The sequence below is a fragment of the Equus przewalskii genome, chromosome 5, assembly GCF_037783145.1.
Source record: "Equus przewalskii isolate Varuska chromosome 5, EquPr2, whole genome shotgun sequence".
In the NCBI taxonomy this organism is placed as follows: domain Eukaryota; kingdom Metazoa; phylum Chordata; class Mammalia; order Perissodactyla; family Equidae; genus Equus; species Equus przewalskii.
This window is the reverse complement of record NC_091835.1, coordinates 6,461,988-6,484,913: the sequence shown is the minus strand read 5'-3', so window position 1 is coordinate 6,484,913 and position 22,926 is coordinate 6,461,988. Positions and strand designations below refer to the sequence as shown.

The window sequence follows — 22,926 nt, the reverse complement described above, 5'->3', positions numbered from 1 at the left end:
GTAGCCCAGATTTGATTCTTGATACCTCCATGCCACCCTTCCCCAACTAGGGCCTTCCAGGGCAGCTCTTTCTAACTCTGGCACTCAGAGCCATTGGATTCAACTCAACAGTGGCCACCTGACCCTGGAGGTGAGCTGGATATCCCAGGAAGGCAAGTTCCTGACCATGGGGAACCAGCAGTGTTCCCGGGGGGAGTTTGGTAAGGTGAACAGATAACTGGTTGGCAGAAGCTGTGAGGAGGAGGAATATTTAGATGTAGAGGTGATGGGGGTTTCATGATGAATCAGAATTGAAATTGAACCTTGGAATTCTACCACGGACATGCAGGACTAACAAAGACACCCCAAGCAGATGGAGCAGCAAAGCAAGGACACAGAAATGGGAAAGTGAGGTTGGGGAAGGGAAGTCCGCTGTGGCCAGCGGAATGCTTGGGGAGGTGGGGCTGGCAGGAAACCCAGCTGGCTTGTAAGAAGGTTTGGCTTCACTTAGCGGGCAGGGGGTGCAGCATCCATGTTTGAGCAGAGGCGTGACATAGAGCTGACCCTCCGGAAATCACTCCAGCTGTGTCTGCTGCAGATCTGACAGAGGTAAGAAGAGACAGGCCTGGGAGGCTGCTGGTCACTCCTCGCTGCACTCTGGTGGCTGGTGCCCGCCTGGCGACATTGGCTCTCTAGGACCCTCCCAATGCAGTCTGAGCACCTTCAGAGTAGGGACGGCGTCTAGCGCAACACTGTCCAGTGGAAATCTAACGCAAACCACAAACTTGCACATGTGTGCAATTTTCGGTTTTCTAGTAGCCACATTAAAATATAGCAAAAAGAAATAGGTGGAACCCCCTTTAATAATGAACTTTATTTAATCGAATATATTCCAATTATCATTTCAGTGTGTAGTCAATATTAAAAATTATTAATGAGAGATTTAAAATTCCTTTTTTCGTACTAAGTCCTCAAGCTTTCATGTGCATTTTTATGCTTGCAGCACGTTTCAATCTGAGCTAGCCAAAATTCAAAGGCTCAGTAGCCGCATGTGGCTGGAAGCCTCCATATTGGACAGGGCACAGGTCTAAAATATAGTGCGTCACACCCAGCAGGCCCTCAGTAAATGTGTCGAATGAATGAATGAGTGAACGAATGAAAAGTACTGTCTCTAAAAATACTCTTGGCAGAGTCCCTATTCTCTGTCTCCCTTGCAATGCCCAGCAGCTGGAGTTGAAAGGCAGTGATGAGTCTGTTGAGAAGATAGGAGAGGCATTCATTCATTCATTCAGCTACTTACTTATCTTTTTAGATTCATTCTCCTTCCAACTCCTTTTAAGGTTCTTGATCTCTTAGCCGAGAACCTGGAGCTGAGCAGGCGAAGTAGGCTAAACTTGAATGCAAAGGACTCAATGAGGTTTCTCTTTCTAATGAGTCTGAAGACCACCACCCCCCCCCCCAATCTTTTCTCCTAGTTCTCTGGTTAATAGTCAGTTTTACCTCCCTACTCCCCACATACACACACCTACCCACCCACCCACAGCAAACCCAGGTTTTTAAGTCCTTCCCCACGAGGCTCAGAGTTCTACTCTAGAAAGGATGGCTGCTGCTGCTGAGGCTTCCATCACAGAACATCCTCCATCGGCTGAAGCCTAGAGAAGTGGAGCGGCTTGACCACAGCCCAGGCCGGTTGCCGGCTGGCCTGGGGCTCCGCCATTTGGCTCATTCCTGCAGGCCGGGGCCCAGAACGTGCAGGCACACGGAGACTCCTACACTTGTTGAGTGAAACCTGGTGCTCTGCCCCGGGGCCCGGGCTTTGTCCCGTGTTCTCGCAGCATTCCTTACTTTAAATTTCTCAAGAGTCCTCCCTTAAGGATACATCCTTATGCCTGAAAGCCTGTCTGTGCCGGGCGATGAGAACTCGCTGAGAGATGGGGACAGGCTGAAACTGGTTTCCTCCCCTCCCCCTAATCCCTGCCTCTTTTCACTTGAAAGGTGTTGCACAAACTCCACCCTCGCAAGGTGGACGTAACTAAGTACCACCTGTACTATTATTTACATAATATTTTTTAATGTGTCAATTCACTTTTTTCTTTTTTACTTAAAGCTATTTTTAAAAGAAACTTTGTATCAATACCATAAATGGAAAACCAGTATTGATGGCCATATATAGATAGCAACCATAAAAATAAACACAATGGAGAGAAAACAGCGTTACTCAATTTGAGCTGGATACTGTTGCTTATGGAAGCCTCTGAGCCTGGGACACTCTCCCCTGGTTAACAAAAGATGAGCGGGTCCAAGGAGAAGGATTAAAGGCAAGCCAGACCCAAGCTGAGATTTTTCTCCATTAAGTTATCAGAAGGAGAGGAATGTTTTTTTACAACATTTTACTGAAATGTAATATACATACAAGAAAGTACACATGTCATAAATGATAAAATTATGATATATTTTATCATTACCATTTATGATATCATAAGTGATAAAACACATATCACATATGATAAACATTCACAAATCGACTACCCGATATAACCAGTCCCTGGGTGAAGAAGAAGAACACTAAGGTCAGAAGCCCCCTTCAGGCTCCCTGCCAGTCATCACCACCTCCGCCCCCCAAGGGTAGCCATGATCCTGACATCTACTACCAGGGATGACTTTTGCCTGTTTTTGCATTTCCCCTAAATGAAAACATACAACATGCAGCCTTTTTGTCTCTGGCTTCTTTTGCTCAACATTCTGTCTGTGAAATTCTTCCATATTCTTGCATATAGTTTACTGGTTCTTTCTCCTTGTTGGGTCATGTTCCGTAGTTTGACTGCACCACAAGTTATCTGTCCATCCTGCTGTTGATGGGCATCTGGAGAGTTTCCAGTTTTGTTCTGTTTTTTTTAAAGATTTTACTTTTTTCCTTTTTCTCCCCAAAGCCCCCCGGTACATAGTTGTATATTCTTAGTTGTGGGTCCTTCTAGTGTGGCATGTGGGATGCCAACTCAGCATGGCTTGATAAGCAGTGCCATGTCCATGCCCAGGATCCGAACCGGCAAAACCCTGGGCTACCGCAACAGAGCGCGCAAACTTAACCACTCGGCCACGGGGCCGGTCCCAAGAGTTTCCAGTTTTTGACTTCTGTGAACACAGCTGCTGAGAACCTCCTAGAACACATTGTTTGTGGATCATGAGCACACATCTCTGTTGGGTCTATACCTAGACCTGGGATTTCTGGGCCAGGGGCTGTACATGTGGTCAGCTTTAATAGAGAGAGCCAGAAAGTCTTGCCATGTAAATGTATGGGTCTGCAATCCTATCAGCAGTATCTGAGAGTGCCACTAGCTCTCCATCCTTGCCAATACTTGGCATTTTCCATCTTTTCTGGTGGACATATAGTTGTCTCTCACTGTGGTTTTATTTTGCAGTTCCCCGATGACTAGCAAATTTGAGCACTTTTTCAAGGATAGGAGGAATTTTTAAAGAGAATCATGTCATATAATGTTATTTAATGTCTTGCCCATGTATCATGATTAAACATCTTGAGTAACACCTAAAATCATCTTGCATGCATGGGTTGCAGACTTTTTTATTATGGAGGCTTTTATTTTAGTTTTAGATGTTGCTTCAGGAGGAAGGAAAGAGGCAAAAAAGATAAGATTATTGCTCCAGCAGAGGAAGTGTCCTCTACCCTCTATCCATACCCCTAGGAATTGCTACAGACCAGGGCCTCCCCCTCCTTTGTGAGTCTTGAAACAACAAACAGGCATGAGGAGCTCTGCCTTTTCTGAGCTGACTCCTCAGTTGGAAACTCCACAGTGAAAATCTGAGGAGCTCCACTGTGGAAAAGATGAAAAGTGAAAAGTATGCTCTGGGGTAACTAAGGGCCAGGCTGCCTGCTTTGTGGGACTTCCTGAGTGGGTGCCAGGCCTACAACTTGACCTGATCCCCATCATCATCTTTGTCTTCAGAACTTCTCAACCAAATGCCTCTTCCCACATGCTGGCTCAGGCTTTGGGGTGCCCTGCCCTCTAGGAGTTCCTGAATTCAGTTGGTCAACTCTAAAGTCACCAAGTGGAGAGGACACAACAGAAAAGATTCAGAATGAGGATGTGACCACTGGAGGCTGGTGGAGGAGTTGAGAGAAAGGCTTTGCGGCCGGGCCATCTGGATTCACGTGCAACCCCTCACTCACCGGCTGTGTCCTTTGGGGCAAGTGACTTCACCTCTCTGAGCCTCAGTTGCCTCATCTGTAATAGGGGATGATAACAGGACCTATTTCAGAGGGTTGCTGCAAAGAGTAAATGGAACAGTCACGCTGCAGTCCCCAGCACCCTGCCCGCGTGCAGCCCTCCAGGATAGGTAGCTGTGCTGTGATTATGACCTTACTGCCCTCAGGAGGGGCCCACAGCCTTTGGCATTTGCAGGAGGGGAGCACAAGGCTGAGAGTTCCTCAGTGTGAAGTCAGGAAAGCAGCACCTCCCTTCCCCTAAGAAAGCTGGGAAGAGGTTTGCAGGGGGTGGAATTCACAGCTTGGTAGGAAGCAGTGGGCGTGGTTCCAGGCTGTACTGCGGCAGGAAGGGATAACTGGATGCCCAGAGCCTCCCAGAAGCACACTCAAGAGTGGCAAGAAAGAACTAGAAGGAGACCTCAGAACACAGTGGCCCTCAGAGGCCTGGAACAAGGCATGGAACTGGCCATGGGATCTGGAACCTTCTCCCTACCATAAGGAGGGCGTCCAGCTGATCTGCATGGCCATAGCAACAGGCAGTGAAGTGCAGTGACAAGAGGAAGAGGGGATAAAGCTAAGAGCAGTCAGTCTTGCAAACACTTTCATGGATGTTATTTCATTTGAGTCTCATAAGTGTCAAATGAGGCCCAGAGAGGTTACGTGACCTGTCCATGGCCATCCAGGTAGTATATAATAGAGCCAGATTCAAACCCTTACCTTTCCCCTACTCCAAGGGAGCCAAGAAACCAGGACTCTACCTCAAGACCTGGTGCTAACTTCAAGGTGTGTGGCCAGAGTCATCCCCTATGCCCCTTACAGCCCACACTGCCTCAGCCCTTGTTCTGGTTACGTCTCACTGTGTGACACACCATCCCAAAGCATAACTCTTAAAACAACCATGTGGATCATCTCTCATAGTTCTGTGGCTTGACGGGGCTCTGCTGGGTAATGTTTGTACAGGCTCTTTTGTGTGGTTATGGTGGCCGGTATCCAGGACCTAGGTCATCTGAAGGCCTAGCCATCCAAGAGTGTTGCTCACTCACCTGGCCAGCAGTGGAGGCCAGCTGGCTGGCAGCTGAGATGGGTGGTCAACAATGGCACCTACCTATGGCTTCTCCACATGGCTTGGGCTTCTCAGAGCCTGATGGCTGGGTTTCAAGAGGGAGTGTCCCAAGAATGAGTGGCCTGAGGGCCCAGGTGGAAGTCGCAAGGCTCCTTGGCGTCCAGAAGTTCCACATCATCACTTCCCCCTCATCCTCCTGGTCCACCAGTCACCAGGCCAGCCCACCTTCAAGGAAGTGGACAAACAGCCTGTGGGACAGGAGATAGAGTTCAGGCCACCTCTGGAAAGCATCATGGGCACAGCCTCCCCCATTCTCACTGACAGGACATCTATATGGAAGCCAGGCCTCACTCTGTTACCCTCTGCTTCTCAAAGTGCAGGTCATTCCCTGGGGAGCAAGGGGCCCTACTGCTCTTCAGAGGCAGGCTGCTGGGAAAAAATGAATCAACGCTTTTCCTGCCCTGGGTCTCCCACTCCCTCTGGGCTCTGGGGCTCTCAGTTTGAGGAGGAACTCTGCAGAGCTCCAAGCCTGAGCAGAGGTGCAGCCGGTTAAACAAATCCACCATTGTTTCCCTCCCTTGGGAAAAGCATCCCTCAGCCTGAATTCTCTGGATCAGGGGTCGGCAAAAATTTCAGTCAAAGACCCCTTGGGTAAATATTTTAAGCATTGCAGGCTTCATATGGTCTCTGTCACAACCATTCAACTCTGTTATTACAGCCCCAGAGCAGCCAAGGACGATATTTAAACAAACGAGCATGGCTAGGTTCCAATAACATTTTATTTACCGGAACAGATGGAGGCCAGAATAGGCCCGAGGTCCGCAGCATGCTGACCCCTGCACTGGGGCCTCCTTAATTACAGAGAGCAGGCTTTCAAAGACTGTCAGGCCTCCGAGATAATACAGACCCTGGAGGATTACTTCCCAACCTTCGTCCAACTGCCCGCCCATTGTAGCATCCCTACATGTGTCCTCAAGGCAGCAATAGGATGCCTATTGCAAAGGCCAGCTCCATAAATGGCAGGTTCTTTACCAAGGTTCCAGTGCCCACAGCTTCCCTCTGGGTCGCCACTCCAGGGGCTCCCACTCCCTCCCAGAATCCCACGGTGAGATGTCCCGGTCCCCAGCCTCACCCCAGCTTCTCAATCCAGCATTTGGCCAGGCCCCGCAGACCCTCCTGGTCATCTAGGACGAGACTCAGAGCTGGACAGGGTGCCCCCGAGACTTCTTGGAGAAGGAGGGCAGATCAAGTGGCACAAGGAGGCCGAGCGGGTGCCAGGATCAGGAGGGACAGAACTGGCTTCCCTGAGAAGGCTTCAAGAGGGATGCAGCATCTGTGAAAATCTGAGCCGGGCCACTGCGTCCATGAGATGGGCCTGCCCCCTCCTCCCGGCGGCAGCTTTTCTTTCGAGGAACAAGACTACATCTGTTTGGCGACACTCTATCTGGAACCGTTAAATAAACCTTTCAGGCCCCAGCAAACAACGGCCCATCTTACACTCTGACGGGGGAGCTCCTGAAACGCAGCAGACTTCTTAATCCTAGATCTGTCTGCGGGCACCCCCTCCCCTCCCAGGAAATCCTGCTGCCCCCACTCCCTGGCCCTCATCCCGGACAGAGATGGCACACACTTGCCACCTTGGGCCCCTCTGAACTCTAACAGATTCTTGGTTTTGAATCTTCACATTTACTTTTTAGTATCATTGTGCTTGGTGTCTCTCTCTCCCCCTCTCTTTCCAGGGGGTTTCTCTCCCTCGCTCCCTCTCTCTCTCTCTCTCTCTCTCTCTCTCTCTCTCTCTCTCTCTCGCTTGCTCAATGGATCTCAGCCGCACAATACTGTCTGAGCAACTTGTTCAGCCCCCCAAAATTATCTCATCTCCCCATCACTCGCACCCTTACCACCTTGAGGCCACTGAGAAGCAGACAAAGCTAAACAAATAAAGGATGGGCAGGGACCCAGCCAGCTCTTCCAAGGCCCTGGCAATGGGAAATTGCAAGCTCCCAGGCTCAGCTTGCCTTCTCTTCCCCACAGCACCAGCCTCCCTCCCCCACAATCACACACACACAAAAGCCAGACCCCTCCTCCAGCTGAAACCCAAGTCCACCACAAAGGCATGTTGCAATGCAGGCTACAGAATCTGTGTGTCCAGCTGAGCACACAGACCTTGCCCCTCCCCATCCTCTCACTCCCTACCCTTCCCTCAAGGTCGCACACACTTCATTGCCCCAACTCCCCTTTCCAGGAAATCTGTGGCCTCAGCAGAGAGTCAGGGAAAGCAAGAAGTGGCTGTAGGCACATTTGGTCTTTTCCAAAACTGCTGCTGGGCAGGGGTGAAAACTGGGTTTGAATGGTCCCCTTCTGCCTCCCCTCCTCCTTCCCGCCTGGGAGAGAGCTGTATAGACCACAGGCTATGGTTCTGCAGGCAGGCCCTGCTTCTCCTTGGCTCTGTAATTAAACTGCAGCCTCTCTCCTCCAATCAGAAGCCAGCTGGTGAGGCTGCAACTGCTCAGCCGAGATTGAGGGTGGAGGGAGGGAGATTTGAGGCTCAGAGGAAATGATGAAATCATCCCGCTTGGAAATGAAGCCATTGGGGGGATGGAGGTAGCAAAGAGCCTTTCTTTGGAGGAAGAGTAGGGCCCTGGATTTAGAGATTCCTTCCAGGCTGGTGGAGGAGCAGGGATGTTCTCTGTGGGAGAAAGGTTCTCTTCTAACATGACTCTGGTTCCTGGTAGAGCCCCTTCCTGAAGCTGAGGCAGACCTGCCCTGTCTCTGTCCATTGCTCCTAACACTGCCAAGCAGGAAGGGAGCTCCACCGAGATCTCTGTCCTGAGATCTGAGTTCAGGTTGCCTTGAGCTTCTTTTTGCATCCTCCAGCCACTCCTCCAACTCCCCGTGATGCTAAAGCTCAGGGAGGGCAGGGGCTGGTCTGCTATGATTCCTGTGTGCTCTCCCCCCACTCCCCCCAAGACCCCTCCTGCCTGGCTTCACCCATAGTAGATGGAGATTGCGCCATTCTCCCTACACACTTACCCTTAGGCAGCCTGGGTGGTTCCTCTCTCCATCAATGGGAGAACTGCGGCCTGAAGAAAGGAAGCTCCTTCTCGCTCAAGGTCGTTGGACGAATCTGTGGTTTCTCTCCCTGAGCGCTGGTCACTGCTTGGCACTCCTGCCTCTTCATCCTGGCTGTGGGCAGGCAGCAAAACCCCACTAACCCAGTGCCATTGTGTGCAGAGCCGACACCAAGCAGTATATCCCAAACATCAGTCGTTCGGAAACCTGCTTCTGATTTTCGCCATCTCTTTGACCCACCTCGATTATTATTTCCTTAATATTTACCTTCAAATCAACTCACTTATTTTATCTAAGTAAAATACTGCAAGCAATAATATGTCTGAAAACACAGCTTTAATATACTACCTTTCCTTTACATATGAAAACAAAATATGTAATTTGTCAAATAAAAGATGTTCCGTGGAATACCACCTAAAATCAGCTTGGGTACCATATGTTGGTACAAAATGTAGAAGGTCGTTTAATCTCTTGGCCAGGTTAAGTATTTTGAGCAGGTGTCTGAGGTTCAGTCCCTTCATCTATAAAATGGGAATGAAAATACTTGTTTTGCCTTCAAGAGATAATAAATACCCCACGAAGGGCAATGGGCAATATAAAGAGCCTTCAAGTCAGAAGGAAATTTTGAATAGAAGATATGGCCAGGAGAATGGCACAAAATTTAATAACCATGGGAATTTTTTAAAGTATAAATTGCTAAAGGAGAAAGGAGTAGAAACTGCTGTACATTCTCAAAAGAACAGGAGCCCTGCACCAGACACTGCAAAGGAGGTAAAACAGAAATAGAGAAATGTACAGGCTATTAAAAGAAACAATACACACCCACATGAAAAACACAAATAAAAGAGCCTATAGGGAATTATGACCCTGATTATAATTCTATTGAGCTATGAACACAAAGCAAAAGGAACACGAACCTCTGGATGGATCATGGGGAGCTCTGCTGCCTAAACAGTGGGCTGGGAAGGCTTCCTGGAGGTGGTGTTAGAAATCAGAGCTCTGGCTCCTTGGTTGTAAGGGAGGGTGTTTCTGGCACCCTCTTCCCCTCTCCCACATCTCAACTCCACACTCCCCTTGGGTTTCAGCCATGGATGGCAGGACCTGTTGGAAACTGCTTTTCTGGGGGCTGCTAGAGGTTGGCAGTACATCAGGGCCGGCAGAGGCAGCGGTGCTGTGTCTCTGGGGTGACTCCCAGCACTCAGAACCCTGCTGCTCTGAGTCCCCCGCACAGCCCCCCAGCTACCCTCCTCACCCACAGCCTCCCGTGTGCATCTTCCTCCCAGTGGAAATCTTTCCAGCTGCCGCCTCCAGGGAAACTTGCCTTCCTCCCTTTCTATAAAGTGTTTCTCTCTCCTCCCTGCAACTTGTCACAATGCAACTATTTCTATCTGTTACTTTGTTGTTCCTCTCTGTCACTGTAGCTTAGCGAGCAGTTGGTCTCTTTCTCTCTGCATTCTCTGCTTCTTTGTCTCCATCACTGTTATCTTCATTAAAGGATATTGCTTTTCATCCCCACGCCCACCCACCCCTAGAAGCCTCTGCCTACGGCCCAGCCCTTTCCTTCTATAGAGAAGGGTCCTGGCGACTCTGCTGTATTGTAATGATAGTCAAGAGACATAGGACACTAAGGGATCATTGTCTGAGGATCGGGCAAAAGGGAAGGTTTAGAGTCATAATGAATCCTCTACCCCATTCCACACCCCCCCCCCCAACACACACACACACACTCTATGCGGCTGGGGTGCAGGAGTGGGCATCTTGCCGAAACTTTCCAAATTATGCCTCTTGCCCATGAGCCAGAGTGGAGAATCAATAATTATTTCCATCCACATCTTTACAAAATAGTAAACAACCCAGAGGCTCATCCAAGTCAATGACCTCAGCTTCTGCTCTTTGTTCAGAATCCTGGTCTCTGGACCTTCCCTGTGGAAAGGGGCCTTGGAGCTTTAACACCAACCACTTCATAACTTGAAACTACCAGAAGGAGCACAACATACTCAGTTATCTGGGGGTCCCAATGCCAGCTCTGCCAGGTAATCCACGGGGGACTTTCTGGTGAGTCACCACACTACTTGGAGCCTCAGTTTCCCCATCTGCAAAATGGGGCGAGACCACCTAGCTCCTGGGGGCGTCTGTGAGGATTGAGTGGACTCTCTCGTGAAGGCCCCTGGCAGGATGGCCAGTCCAAAGAGTGGGTTCACTCCATGTTTGCCAAACCTGGGCTGGGTCTTACTGTGGGGCCATTGCATCTTGGAGCAATCCCTTGATTTTGAACACTCCGATCCGGAATATGGGGTGTCTGGTGTTCTTCAGGACCACCTGTTGGCACCCTGAACCACTTTTCTCATTCCCTGGCATAACCATCAACGACTCCAGAGGGATGCGCTGAGCTGGAGCAGGGCCCCCGAGAGACCTTCACCTGCAGGTGTGCTGCGTGCCTCTGCCTGTCTGCCCGACTTGGGCCTGGCTGTCTGGAACAGGATCTTCTCTCCAGGGGAAAATATTATTGTTTTTTGGCCACTTGTTTGATCCTCCAGAGTCAATATTTGTGGAGATAAGGGCAGTGTCATGTAGCTAGTGGAGCTGTTTCTGACTCTGCCCTCGTCCCACTGGGTTCCGATCCCTCCCAGGCCACAGTGTGAGTTGAGAGGGTGTATTTCAACAGCAGTCATCCTGTCACTCACCCAAACTGCCTGGCAAGGACGCAGAGGGGGCTGGCATCAGTCCGCTCCTGCTCCTGAAGGTGTGTTCTCAGCCCACTCTGAAGGGATTGCTGGGGAGGACTCAGTGTGACCTCCAGGAAGCCCGCAGCCTCTCCCCCCAGGCCTTTCCTGTGACACACATCCCAGGCCAACCCAGGTCTTCTCCACTAGATCCTGAGGTCCTGGAGGGGTCTTTCCTTTAAAAATAAGATCTTCTGTTTCCACTTCACATAAAAATGCCCGGGGAGATTTTCCACCAGGTCTAGAGGGCTTATTTCAAATGATTTGACTTAAAATATAGGCTATGAGGGGTGTGCAAAATTCCCTTTGAAGTGGCCTGGAGGGGAGGGCCCCCAGGGCTGGGTGGGCAGTACTCACGCCAGGCTGAGAGGTCAGACATCCATAGGAGAGACACCCTGCATGTAGGAAGCCATTGAAGTGGAGACAAACCTATTTTCACATAAAGCCCCAAAGCAAAAGTCCTGAGGCCATGCAGTCACACTGGCGATGGAGCCGGAGCGGAGCCGCTTCTGTGTGGGCAGCTCCACATAACTATGAGGGAGTACAGGCAAGAATTGGTTTATTTAACTGTGGTTAATGGTTTTCTGGAGAAACACCAGGAAGGCTGGCTGCAAATAAGAATAATAGGAACAACAAGGAGAGAGGGGGAGGAGGAGAGCAGTGTCATGGCTGGGTGACCTGCTGTGTACCAGCCTCTTAGCAGGGTGACTCATAAAAATCATCTCATTTGACCATCTTATTTCTCACAAAAACCCTTCAAAGCAGTTCTTATCACCCCACTTTCCAGATAAGGAGAGTGAGGCTGTCGGAGGGTAAAGCGGTTTGCCTGAGGTCAGAGAGCTTGCACACAGCAGGCCCCACATGAGATTCTGCTGACCTTGATCCAGGCTCCAGGAGATCCCTCTGTGATAAAGTCCTCGCTCTTGCAAGGCAGCTGCGGCCCTGGCCCTGTGTCCTTGGCCCTGTGTCTCATTCTCCTCTGTCTCCCCTTCGTATCTTTGGCCTGAGCATGTGCTGGGCCCCAGGACAAGTTGGTCAAATGAGTCAAGATGGCGGAGCCCTCCCTCGGCAGGTGGGGGTCTGCAATGGATACAGCCCTGCCCTGAAGCCCTTAGGAAGTTGGAGGCACTCAGGAATTTGGGCCACCTGCGAGGGGCCAAGCACTGCTTTCATGGTTTGGGGCCTGCAAACAGAAGGGACAACTCTCCCCGGCCTGGCGGAGCTTCCACGGGGAGGCAGCACAGCGTCCGGGGCCTCCCCTCGCCACCTTCCTGTTAGGAAAGCTGCACCCTGCTCCCGTCTGCTCTCCATGCTGCAGCCAGAGAGGATTCTCTCCCAGCACAAGTGTGATCAACTCAGGTCCTGGCTCAAAGCCTGGCGAGGCTCCCCCTGCTCTTAGGACAAAGACCTGAAGCCTCAGACCCGCGGGTCTCAGCCCCTCCTGCCTCTTCCACATCGGTCCCCCTCGCTGCAGCCAGCTCTCCAGTCCCGCCCCTCTGACCCGTCTGCTCCTCCACCAACTCTGCTCTCCGTCTCTCAGCCTCCCGGAAGGAAGGCAGCCCTCCCTTCATCAGACCCCTCCTTACCGACCCCCGAGGCCCAGGGACTGTTCTGCTGTGCTTCTCATAGTTACAGCTCCACATTTAGTTGTGCAAGTATCTAATGAATGTCTGTCTCCCCCACTGGACTGCATGCTCCTTGCACACAAGGACTGTCTGTCACACTCACCCCCGTGCGTCCAGACCTGGCCTGGGCCTGGTCCGACAGGATCTGCCATGGGAATGACTCTGTCACACCACCACTCCCTGTGCCCCATACTTCTAGCGATCCTCTCATCTGATCTGTGCAAACCGCCCTTGCTTAAAAAGTGACAGCGCAGGGGATCGAGAGCTGTGGGCAGGGGTCCCATGGCACATAAACCTCAAAGCGGGACCCTTGGTGTCATAGGATAGGTGCATATGACAGGGACAAAGACAGAATGTTGACCTCAGACAGCCCACGTCTTTGGCCAGTGCACCTGTGATGAAACACAGAAGCCACTGCGATGTGAAATCCTGGAGAAGGAGTAGGGTGAAATGAGCCACAAGCCTTTCTCTAGAAGAACGCTGGGCAGCAACCCTCCAGCCTCCAGAAGTTGGAGCTGCTCACCAGAGGGCCCTGTCTGTGCCACTCACTCACCTCTCCTCTGGAAGCATGCAGGACTGGGCTGAGAAGTTACTTTCTGATCAGAGACGTCCTTTACCTACCTGTTCACTCATCTGATGTGCGGTGACGAAGCCCCTGCCGTGCTTGGGGGCTAGAAACAGGAACGGGACTCAGGCCGTTCCCATCCTCAAGGTCCTGCCACACAAACAATGCGGGCTGGCTTTGTGGGATGAGGGGGCGGGCACAGTGCTAAAGATCTCCAGGGCAGTGTGGCAGGCATCCTCAGCACGGGAAGGGCTTGCTGGTGGTGGTGAGACCCAGGAAATGAGTATAGAGGCAGGTAAGAGGTGGTAGGGCTGGGAAAGGTAATCCAGGCCACTGGAACAGCACAGACAAAGGCACGGAGGTAGATGCAGCTTGGAGTGCTGGGGGAAACGCTGGTGGTTTGGTGTTGATGGGAAGTCAAGCATAAGACGAGGATGGGGGGTGGAGGTGCAGCAGTAGGGAGGGGCTGGGTCTTGGAGCCACTTTCAAGTCCCATGAAGAATCTCGAACCCTCTCACATCAAAACAGCGGCATTGAAGGTTTTAAGCAGAAGAGTAACACGGACAAAACTGCATTTTAGCTCGATCTCAATGTGGGCAGAAAGGTGTGAAGGGGACCAGGCAGGGTCGGAGCAGCCAGTTAGAAAGCTGTGGCTGTGTCCATGGAGAAAAGACGAGAGCGAGGTCTTGAGTTGCAGGGCGGCACTGCAGTGGAGGCTTAGGAATCTGTACTTGGAAGAACTAGGGTACCACGAAAGCAGTAACCACAGCTTCCATTTTCTGAACTCCTTCTATATGCCAAACACTCTGGAGAGCCTTTTACACCTTATAGAAAATGTTAATATTTATCCAAGTAGGCAGGGGACCCAGGATGAGGAAAGGCTTTTACGTAGGGTCTAAATAATTTAGAAATGCTGTGCAGGTGCTAAGGCCAATGGAGCTGAGATTAGGGGAGAGAAAGAAGTAGGGGGTGGAGTACAGAGTAGGAATTAAAAAGCACTCGTCCCCATGATTAGTTAAGAGAAGATTTTCACCGAGGACTTTGTGAGAGTCCAAAGTTTGGACAAGGGTTTGCAAACTCAAATGTTGATGTGTACCAGAAAGCTAACAGAACTCAGTTAAATAGGCAAAAGGCCATACAATTAGGAGCAGTGGGGACTGTGGCAAAGGGAGAGTTCACGTGCCATCAAAGGAGGTCAGCGGCTGTTCAGCCCCAAATGAGTGTGGCCTCAGGAACGAGGGTTCAATGTGGCCAAACCGGCTAATTTTCAAAGTGAAACCAGTTCTCCAGACTTTAGCATGAATTCTCCCAGTTTGAAAATGTTGGTAAATAATTCAGGATTTAGAAAAGAAAAGGAAAACATCGCACAAAGCACACCCCATAGAGCTCGACAGGAGTTAGGGCTGGGATGCCAGCGTTCTGTATGGACCCCTTCTTCCAGCAGTCGAGTTACACAAAGGAAAGGGAGAGTCAGGGTGGGCATGGAAGAGCAGCCAGGACAAAAGGCCTTGCTCAGGGTCCCAGAGTCTCAACAGCTTGCTGACAAAAGAAAAAATCCCGTTTGGAGAAGGAGAGAAAAGGCGTGGCAATGCCTCCTCTCCACCAAGTGACAGGATCTGCAAGGACATCCCTTCCTGGGGCGAGTGAGGTCTGCTGTGGTGTGAACAGCAGTTGTCAGACATCAAAAACATCTCAACCTCCCAGAAGCTCGAGCAGGAAGGCGCACATTCAGCATGTTAAAGGTTGCTTCGAGGAGCTGGACTGCCTCCTGGAATTAAGCCTGCGTCTCCTGTTCATCCCCCTGGGTCCATCCTCTGCTGCCCTTGCAGAGGCCCCATTGCAGTTCCTATTCTGTGACCCTGGTTCTGTCACCCTCTCCACCCTGGGCTTGGCCCCTTCTCTTCAGACCCGAGTACTGCCCTTGGCTTCTGCTTCTGGTCCATCTGGCCTCCAGGACGGTCCACAGTTGTTGACTCGTTGCTGGAGCCCATGTTTCATTGGGTCCTCCTGTGATTTAAGATACGGGGTGAGGAGGGAACTGTTCCCACTCGTAGGGAGAGAACTTCAAGATCAGTAATCACTACAACAGCAGACAAAGAATGCGACTAGAGCTCTGTCCTCAGAGGGCCTAGAAAGACGGTGGGTGAGCCTTGTTCCTGGTGGGTTATCAACTCAAATCAGGACCCACCTGAGAAAAAGGAACAGTTACCACACACACCTCTGGCTGTGTGTCAAGCACTCCTTGGAGGTCCTGTGATGACCTCCTGGAATTCTACCAACCATCCCAGGAGGTAGGAGCCATCATTATCCTGAATTCACAGAGGAGAAACTGCCATGCACACAGAGAGGTTGAGCATTAGCACATGTAGCTTCTTTTCCAGCCCAGACTCAGCTCCAGAGTTGTGTTCTAAAAGAATGCTTCCCAGATTACCTCTGGGGGAAGCCCAGTCAGCCCCCCAGTGTCATCAGACACTTTTGTAAAATACAATAATACAAAGAATGACCAGAACAATGATCATGCGTTAGGATGGCACTGCGGCGGCAAATTGCTCTAAAAGTTTCTGGAGCTTACTTTCAGCGTCGACAACTATCTCGTGGTGGTGCAAAGGCCCCGAGCACGAACCCAGCTCCCTGCACACTCGTTCACGGGCTGAGGATGTGAAGGATTGAGTTGGGCACTGAAAAATCCCATGTCTGAATTCCTAAGGCTGAACTGTTAACCTTCGCCGCTCAGCCCAGCCTGGAGGATCCCCAAAGCTCTCCTGGCATGCCTGGGTCGGGTGACTCAGGGAGAGGGCCCCTGTGTTGTCCAAGGGTGAGACTACTTAGCTCCCAAGGTCCCTTCCAGAACCAAAAACGCTAAGATTCTGTCTCGTTTTGCAACACCCCAGCTCCGCAGAAGTGTTTGCAGGGCCAGCTGTTTTTGCTCATGCATTCATTAATAAAAGTAGTGAATGCAACAAGAGCCACTCTTTTCTTTCCTTTGTCCTGTCCTGAAAGGGGGCAGGGACGGAGCAGGAGATCCTGCAGACGCAGGGGACGTGCCAGACGTGCAACAGGAAGGGCTCGGCGAGAAGAGGACTGCGAGGAAGGAAGGCAGGTGGGCGGAGGGCGGGCGGCCGCGGGGGAGGGGCGGGGCCGTGCGACAAAGGCAGGCAGACACACGGAATCAATTACCCCGGCGATGGGGTGGGGGTGCACCTGAGAATTAAAAAGCACCTGGCAGTTTCTGGGACTGGGGAGGATTAAGAGCTGCTGAGGAAAATGAGGCTGGTGATAGAGCAGGGCCGGGTGCGCTGGGAGGACCCCTGGCAACTGGTCAGCTAACTCGGGGACCTGATTTTGGTCCCCTCGTGAGTGGGGAGTGGCTATTTCTCACAGGCTATCAGTAGGGTGGGGGCGGGGTGGGGCGCCTCTGGGTCTTTTATTCAGAGGCTAAAGAAGGAACTTGGTTCCAGAGGAGATGCAAGCTTCCATGGGCGGAGGGAGCTTGAGGTGCCGAGGAGCCAGGATTCCCCAGTAAAAGTTACCACCTAAAATGCAGGAGGCTGGAGAAATTTGAATTTCAGATGAATAAATAATTTTGGTGTAAAAAAATTTAGTTTATAAAGCTACGGAATTGTACACTTGAAAATGGTAAATTCTATGTTGTGTGTATCTTACTATAATAAAAAATTATATTTTAAATAATAAGTTGAGCATAAAAGAGTATAATTAAGAAACAGCATAGGGGCCGGCCCGGTGGCACAGCGGTTAAGTTCGCACATTCCGCTTCTTGGCGGCCCGGGGTTCGCTGGTTCGGATCCCGGATGCGGACATGGCACCACTTGGCAAAAGCCATGCTGTGGTAGGCGTCCCACGTATAAAGTGGAGGAAGATGGGCACGGATGTTAGCTCAGAGCCAGGCTTCCTCAGCAAAAAGAGGAGGACTGGCAGTAGTTAGCTCAGGGCTAATCTTCCTCAAAAAAAAAACCAAACAACAACAACAACAACAAAAAGCATAAAATTAAAAATAATTTGAGTAATCATTGAGTAATAATAATTTGAGTAAATAAATGAAAAATTTAAAAAATAAAAAATTAAGTAATAATAATTTTTAAATTGAGTGTAAAATTGTACCCGGTTTATCTGAAATTCAAATTTAACCAACGCCCTGCGTTTTCTTTATTAACCTGGCTGCCCTACACCCCTAGACCGACGGCAGGGGGCTGCCCAGAAGGAGCTGGGCCACAGAGGGGACACAGCTGCTGCTGCTGCTGCTGCGCCGGGAGACACGGCAGGAAGTGGAGGAACGGAGGAGAGTGGTCTGGCTTCTCCACTCCTCCTGCCCTCCAGTGACTCACCAGCTCCTCCCAACAGCCAAGGCTCCTAGAAGCCAGAGGGCCAGGAGCCTCAGAAATGCAGGGGCAGGGAAGGGATCCAGGAGCAGACATGCAGTTATTTTAAATGACCCAGGAAGGCCAGGCCCGCCAGGACCAATGACACAATCTTATTTTATCCAAGGGCTGAAACGAAGCCCCAAGCCTCCATCAGGTCATCCCTCTGAGGTCCTTGCTCTCACTCCAGATCCAGGGGCGATCCGTGGATGGGGGGTTACCGCACGCTGCTAAGGCGGCAGACAAGAGCATGTTTGTGAACGTCTTCAAGCTGGGGATCAAGGAGGAGCACTTCAGTGGGTGGTTCCCGTCTGGAGCCGTCCCCCACTGTCTATTCACTCCTTTATCCAAGTCGTCTGAGGGACAGGCCTTGTGCACGGCAACTGAGGGCTTGGGAGGAAGTCAAATTGACACATTCCACACCCTCAAGGTGGTTAACAGTTCTAGTCATTTGGGGGGATATAAAATGCAGTGAGAATTAACTAAAATTCAAGATGTAAATGACAAATGCAAGAAAACACTAGCGGAGACGTGGCAAGGCAGCTCAGACGAATCCCAAGTGGATGATCTAGGAGAGACCTACGGGAGGTATATGGCGTGCCAGCCTGGTGCCAGGTGCTGGGGTCAGCAGAACGGACCTGGACGCATGCCTGCTTCTCCAGGAACTCATGATATTGCTCATAAGAATCCCCAGAAGGCGACCACAAATATCTGTCCACTAGTCTTGGCTTCTCGTAACCCCGCAGGGAGGCCGTTGGAGGAAGAGAGCAGATTAAGTTGCCCAGAGCTCTTGGGTTCCTGCCAAGCTCTGCCTCCAACTGCGTGGGTCCCGGGGCCTCAGTTTGCCATCGTGGAATGAAGGTCTGGCCTCCGTGACCTCTGCCTCTGCTCTGTGATTCCTCCTGTCCTGTCATATTGGTTCTTCTCTGTTTCATGTCTGGTTACGTCTGCCAGCCCCCAAGAAGTGGCAGGGGCCGCATCCAGTCATTTGTGACCCTGGAGCACGGAGCCCATAGCTAAGAACGGATGACTCAAACGTCTACTGTCCCCCAGTGTGGGAATAGCAGAAAACCGGGACAGGGCTCTGCGACAGGCTGCCAGGGTTGAATCCTGGCTCTGCCGACCACCAGCCCCAACACCGTGCTATAAGCTCGAGGTGCGTCCGATTCTTCATTTGTAAACTGCAGATAATAATGGTATCTCACAGGTTTGTAAGGCTGCGTAAGACGGCCGGTGAAGTGCTCAGAGCTGGCCTGTCAGCTATCCTTATCTGCTATCATTTATTAATCACCCTTCGCAGACTTAGAAACCAGTAATAAATTCCCTCTCAACTGCCCACCTTCAGGCCATCGCTTTTCCCTCTGTGGCCTACGAACCACCAACGGGTCGTGAAATCACTTTAATAGGTCTAAAACTACACATTTTAAATAAATATTTCTTATAATTACACAACAGAAGACAAGTATGGAGGAAAATAATACAAAATATTATTGTGTCCTATGTACTAAGGGTAAGCATTGTTCTGTGAGACTAAGGTTTCAGGTGTATTCGCACCTTAATCCTTAAGGTGGGTCATGGCCAAAAACATTTGAAACTACTGTTTTAGGTTAAATCACCATTCCTCATAATTCTACCCGTCATGCTTTTCAACACCCTCTGACCCCCAACAAACACCACTGGCTCTTGCTCACACACACTCACCATCCTTTCCATAACTTTTCTCCTGGGAATCCGAGACAGCCCTTTCTCTCCCTCCCTGATCCCTATCGGGTCCTCTTCTTGGGAGGGGCCCTCCTCCACTGTAGCATACCAGAGGGGTGCTGGGGGAGGCGGACAAGTGGAAGGCAGCAGAGCTGTCTACAGGTGCTGGCTGTCCCCGGGCCGGGAGGAGAGGAGGGGAGGTGAGGGAGAAAGATGGCTTTATAATCAGAGCCTGGAGGGGAAGCTGAGGGAAGCAGGCCCCGGTTAAGTGAGGAGGGGTGTCAAGGCAGGGTCGGGGTCACTTCTGGGGAAAGACATTCCTGAGGGGGGAGTGGGGTTGATCTGAAGGGAGGAGGAAGAGGAAAGAAAGCAGTGGGAAGAATGCCCGGGAGGGGAGTCCCTGAAACAGTGGGGCATCCAGGAGGTGCTCAGGGAGGGCAAGCTCCGGAGGAGAAGGGGGGCAGGGTGGGTTCAGGAAGGACTGAGTCCCTGTCTCCACGTGGCGGGGGCTCAGCCCTGCGGGAAAGGGTTTCCCCAAGGCCTGGAAACCAGCTCCGGTCCTGCAGGCTCCAGCCGCCCCTCACCTCCCAAGTGAAGTAAATAACCCTGGTGGCTCAGAGTTAAGCTGCCTTTGCTATGCCGTCATGACTTTAGCCGCTGGCCCCTGTGCCTTTGTTCCTTGCTGACCCCTGTGCCTTTGTTCCTTCGGCTGTGGCTCTGACTGCACTGAGGGGTGCTCGCTTTGCATGATAAAGCCTCATATCCTGGCTGGGCCCCCACAGAGGTCCAGGGCCCTCTTCAGCACAGCCCCCTCCCCCATTCCTCTTCCCCACCCAGGGTTTCCATCACGTTGAGAGCAGAGACAATTAGCAGACCCTTTCTACCAGCTCCCAGCTCTTTCCTCACACCCAGACTCCCAGGCAAAGGGAAGTGGTCTGTACCATCCAGAGTCTCACCTTTGAAAGCATCTATGTGGCTGAACCTTGGAGTGTTAGGCTGGACTGGCAGGACCAGGGGCTCTGGGAGGCCCTCGTTCCATCAGCTGGTCCCTTTGCCTTTGTTCCCCCAAGAGAGCGGGTCTGAGCCTCGTCACCTTGTACTCTATCTGGACCAGGTCATGACAGGCACACAGTTGACCGCCCCACCGTGGGTTCTGCTTCCCCATCTGTACAGGGTGGGCTTCTGTTGAGTGACATGATAAACAGTTCTATTACAGATGTCACCCAGCGTGGAGACAGGTGTAGGTGTGCGCAAGCCTGCCGGGTGTAGCGTGACAGGGAGTGGGGGTGGATGCGGTAGATGAGAGACTCCTCGCTCTGTCTCAGGGGCAGCTCCTGCTCTACTCTTGCCAACGGAGGAGATGGAAATCTGAGATTTTATCTGAAATCTCCAAAATTTTAAATGCTGACGTCTAGTTTCAAAATTTTCACCATCATGCAGGCCATGCGAAATATCTGCGAGCCTGACTCAGTCTGCAGGGACCAGTTTTCTGCCTTATCCAAGTGGTTCTCAAACGGGAGCCTGCATCAGAGGCACCCAAAGGGCTGGTTAAACCCCGATCGTGGGCCCCGCCCCAGGGTTTTTGATCCCGGAAGTCTGGGGGTGATGCTGACGCAGCTGGTCTGGGCAACGCACTTTGAGAACCGCTGCCCTACGCTGCGAGAGTGCCACACTGTCCCATGCAATTCTTTAGTGATGCCAAAGCAGCCTCTCAGCAGGCTTGGTCAAGATTCTAGGTCCTAATTTGACAAGTAGACTGATGATAATGAAGAACAGCCAACTCCTTAAAATGCATCCTATGTCCTAGGTCCTATGTGTGAAGTACTTTACGTACATTAGGGCCTTTAGTCTTCACAGAGGCCCCAGAGCTGGGCATTATAAATAGCCCCTAGTTAGCCCAGATGAACATAGCTTATAGATGGTGGGTTGGAAGCCAGACAGGGAGATGCCAGAGACCACCTTCCCCCTACAAGGATTCACAGCCTTCTTCTCACACACTCCATCACGGTTTCAGATCCTCTAGGTCATGCTTTTTATGGGTATGTCTCCATAAGTCAAAGCAAATTGTGTATGAGTTAATCATTCATTCACTCAATGAATGTTTGAGCTTAGAATATAACTGCAAGTCATGCTATGAAGAGGAACACAGCAAGCAGAGTACAAGGACAGGGAGTGATGGGGCAGGAGGGCAGGGCTATTTTACAATCAAGCAGTCAAGTAAGGCTTCTCCAAGGAGGTGACGTTTGAACAGAGATCAAATGAAATGAGGAAGTAAGGAAATGAAAAGGGAACAGCAGGTGCAAAGGCCCTGGGGTGGAAACAAGCTTTACAGAACCACGTTTGTTTTGCCTATCACACAAAAAGCCAATCAACGAGACAGTGAGTTTGCAGTGGAGAAAGCATTTATTCACAAAGCAGACAAGCGAGGAGAAGGGAGAACAAATCTCAAGTCCACCCCTCTGAAAATGGGGACTAGGGATATTTGTAGGGCGGATGGGCAGAGTGGTCTGAAATGTGGGAATAGATGATTGGAGGTGAGGAGAACTGAGGTGGCTGATGATCTGTGCCAGCACAGGCAAGCTTCCTGGTTCTTCATAGGACACGTGTTCACAAAATGATGGCATTAATGTGATCTGAGGGTGGACTTTTTGGCTCCCTGATGTCAGGAGTTCACCTATCAGGCACCTGCACAGGCCCAGTTGGTGGGTTGGTGGTCTCCACTGGCCTGAACTGGACAGGAGTTGACTCTTAATTCTGAAAAACAACTCAGGCATCCATTACCATGGTAACCCTAGCATCAGGGATCTTATCTATGAGGAACCTAATGGGAGTGGGATAATTTATCACCTCAGCAGCACAGCTAACAACGGGCAGGTGAACAACTGAAAGCTACAATTAATAACTGCCAAAAAAAACCTTAGTTACTAGCTACCTCATCGTTAAAGGCTGCTGTCCACCCGTCTCACAAGTGTGGCAGGTGCTAGGACCAGCAGGAAGACCAATGTGGCTGAGAAGAGTGAGCAGAGAAGAGAGTGCTGGATGAGGCTGGAGAACTGGGCAGGGAAGAGGCCACGCCAAGGAGTCTACATTTTACCCCAAGTGTAATGGGGAGCCAGAGGAAGATTTTGAGCAGGAGAGTGACTGGCTCTGATGAGATTTGGACCAGGGTCCCTCTGGATGCAGGGTGAAGACCAGACAGCAGGGAGGCAAGAGTGGAAGAAATGGAGCTGGTGTCTAAAGGACAAGATGCTCAGAGATGCCTGATGGATGACCTGTCTCAGCCTCGGTGGATTGGGGAGGGAAACAGCCGAGGAGAAGAAAGAAGAGAGGGAAAAGAAATGAATGCCAGATGCAAACATTAAAATTAGCTGATAAGCCCAGGCAAGGGAAGTCCTGCCTCCTGATGGGCCTCAGGAGATGTTCAAAGAGATGGTGGGGCCCCCTCTAAGCAACTCGGGCATCTTGACTCCCTGTCCGGGCACGCGGGTCATACTTTGCTGGGGAGAGAGTGACTGTCTGTGTGGGCTTTGGATCTGCAGAAAGATGGTTCCAGGCCCCAGACCTCTCTCCTAATTATTAAGCCTGGCTGAAGTGCTTAGAATT

The 22,926-nt window shown here is 51.1% G+C and overlaps 1 long non-coding RNA gene across 1 annotated transcript; it reads right to left on the bottom strand.

Annotated features, from left to right (window-relative positions):
- Window positions 1-2,412: 2,412 nt before the first annotated feature.
- On the bottom strand, window positions 2,413-6,708 carry LOC139083670 (uncharacterized). The gene is made up of 3 exons (XR_011540579.1): window positions 6,397-6,708; window positions 5,245-5,512; window positions 2,413-4,220 (listed from the first exon to the last, which is right to left on the bottom strand). It is a non-coding gene; the product is annotated as an uncharacterized lncRNA (long non-coding RNA).
- Between the last annotated feature and the right edge of the window lie 16,218 nt (window positions 6,709-22,926).